Here is a 3484-nt window from a genome sequence, read left to right on the forward strand (position 1 = left end):
TAGACTGTATAGGCACGGATGTGTTGCCAGATGGTCTTGTCCGAGGTGTCTATTTTTCACGGACTCGTTCAGTGTCCGGGCATTGTTGACTTGTGGGGTAATGTCGAACAGCTACTGTCACGTGTGGGAGGGAAGGACCTATCTATCGACCGAGTCCATAGTGATGAACACCCCACCGAATTGTTTTTTAATCAGGTCGATAAAGCAGTTTTCCTTCGCCTGATGGATGTGGGGCAAGAGGTTGAAAGGCATAAGGACAAATACCTTTCTCTTTGGTAGAGCCCTCATCAACTTTTTCAAGTTTCACTTGAAAAGGAAAATGGGGGTGGAGAGGGAGGTTCTGTCCGTGAGTGAATTTTTGAAAGATGGGTGAAATTAACGAAATTGGCAAGAGTGGATGGTACCACTCTATGTGTAGAACTGTGAGTCGAAGAAAAGGGAGATCTTGGACGGTGGGGTTCCTCGATTACCCCTAGACGTTCTACTGTAACAGGGGACCACATCACTAACATCCTATTTTTTACTGTTCTAAAGTATGTATACTTCCCTTCTTTGTTTCGTTGTATACCGTTTATACTTTCAATTTCTTGTTTTATTTCTTTTTATCATTTCATTATATGTAAACCCCAACACATTATGTCTATCTTTGAATTGCACCCTTAGCCTTCGCCCAGGTAGAAAACAAAAGAATTTATTGTTTTTGTTATTATTGTTAAGGCGGCGAACTGACAAGATCGTTAGCACACCGGTCAAAATACTAAGCAGCATTTTCTCCGTCCTTACGTTCTGAGTTCAAATTCCACCGAGGTTGACATTATCGTTCATCCTTTCGGGGTCGGTAAATTAAGTACCAGTGAAACAACGGGGTTATGTAATCTACTTATCCCTCCACCATTTCAAATTCCAAGCCTTGTGCCATTTAGTAGAAAGGATTATTATTTTTATCATTAAGGCGATGAGCTGATAGAACTGTTAGCACGCCGGACAAAATGGTTAGCGGCATTTCATCTGATCGTACGTTCTGAATTTATCATTGCTGTTGTTGCTTAGCTAAGACAAATAGTAGATATCATCCCTGCCAATGCAATAATGATTAGAACGCAAAACTATAAGTGAATAAAACATTTGTCAGTTATAGATTGCGACTACAAGTTATGGTCGCGTATAGTTCCACTCAGTAGCACGTAATTGCAGTTTCTCGTATTGGACTATGCAGATATTGTTTTCAGAAATCAGCATATGAAGTCATATGGATTTTTTTCCACATCAACCTTTGTGTTTTAACAACATAAATTGCATGAAAAAATTGGATTTTACGATCAATAATGTTTAACATTCGTTCATTATCCTCACATGACGACAAGAAACCAAATTTGTTTTACTGGTCGGTGTTTTAAGTATTTTATTTTGTCTTTCATTTTTGTAACCATGATTTTGTAAAGAATGGAAGAGGACGGTTGAAGCAATAAAACTAAAGAATTTTGGAAATAATAAAAAAAGCCCTGCTGTTTTACGGTAAGATTCTGTATTGCAGAGAACAATACAATTACCGTTAGAATTTTTTACTTCGTAAAACGTATTTTTCAGTCAACATACTCATGCACATACACAACATATAACACACACAGAATATATATATATATATATAGTGGGGCGTGCGTGCGTGTGTGTGTGTATGTATGTATGCATGAATGTAAGCATGTATAGATTAGTTACATGATTCATTAGAATCTAGGGTTAGCAACATATAGGGCGCCAGAAATGGCTAGGGCGAATAACAGAGTTCGCATTGAGGTAAAAATAGCCATGAAGGTATCACATGTTGGCAGGATACTGTAGATATGTAAGTACAAAATCCAATTTAAACCGTTGACCCGACTCAGTGCTGGTTCTAGGTGCGACATAAGTATATTTGTGTTCTGTTATATATATATATATATATATATATATATATATATATATATATGTATATTTATCTATCGATCTATCTGCCTATTTGTCTTTCTACCTATCTACCATTATACACACGTACATACATACATACATATATACATACATACATACACACAACACACACATAGATGTGTGAGAGTGTACGTGTGTGTTGTGTATGTGCAGAAAAATAGATGGGGAGATGCATGTACATAAGCATTTGCGAGTATTGGTTATGCACGCCAGAAGTTTGCATCGAAGGAACATAAACTTAGGTTCAGTTCGAATGCACAACTTTGGCACATATATTTTGTTATATATTGTAGGAGAGTTTGGTATATACGTAAATTGTGCAGAAGTATGTCACATACATGCATACAAACATACATACATACATACATACAAACAAACAAAAATACAGTTGCTGATGTTCAAATTCCAATGAAGGAGCCTTGAATGTGGGTTATAAACTGGTTCTTTCTCATACATGGTGGTTGTTTACTTATGTAGAGTCTGACACCACCTCTTGTACTTACACTTTAGATCTATTATGGCGTCTGATGTGGCTTTTAAACCTGAGAATGTATTGCAAAGACACCCACATAGACTGCATATTTGACTTGGACCACTAAGACTTTCAGTTAAATCCTGATCTTTGTGGATCTCAAAATATCTTTTGAGGCCTATGTTAGATTTGCAGACCATATGACAGACACGACATTGAAAGGTATGCACAGATATAAAGGCAGAGTAGTTGGTGGAGGTTCATTTTTCATGGGTCCGCAAACGAGATTTGAACCCAGCAAAACAATTGCATGGTCTACCACAAACTGTGCACACAAAAAGGTCACGTACATACATGTACATACAAGTAATCTCATCCCGATGATTAGCTACGTTGAGCATAGATCGTTGTTTTAGTATTGCATCACGAACTTCAGCTAGCTAAGAAACATTTTGGATTTTTATTCGCACTTATAGCAGCTCTAATTGCTATTTATCAGCTCATCGAATTTTCTCGGAACTTCAATATGGGGTTACTAATAATTTATTATTGTTTCTTATTGTATACTGTCCATTTTTTGCCCTCTATACCTACCTCTCATAGTTTGAAGCTTACCAACTTCCTACACTCGGATCCCAAGATCGTAGTTTTACACACACACACACACACACACACACACATATTATTTGGCGTGTGTGTTTAGCTCGATTAAAATTTAAATTTGCCTGACTTATAACCAGTATTTAAACCTCCAGTTTGTATTATTGATCTCGTATCAGTCTGTATGAATCTGGGGTCACAGTATACATCACAGTATGTATATGGATAATAAAACATATCCTGAGAGATTGTTTATATAGTATTTGCTTACACCATTTTACAGATGTTTCATTAACAAATAGTGATTGTTAGTTAAATAAGGTAAATAACATAATGAACATGCAATGGCAAATCTTCAGAAACATGCAGATAACTGAGTGGGATCCTTGCCCAGGTTAGTATCTTCTATCACGAATCGAGTAATGTTAAGTCTAACGCTTAATGGAC

This window comes from Octopus bimaculoides, chromosome 1, assembly GCF_001194135.2.
Source record: "Octopus bimaculoides isolate UCB-OBI-ISO-001 chromosome 1, ASM119413v2, whole genome shotgun sequence".
Taxonomy (NCBI): domain Eukaryota; kingdom Metazoa; phylum Mollusca; class Cephalopoda; order Octopoda; family Octopodidae; genus Octopus; species Octopus bimaculoides.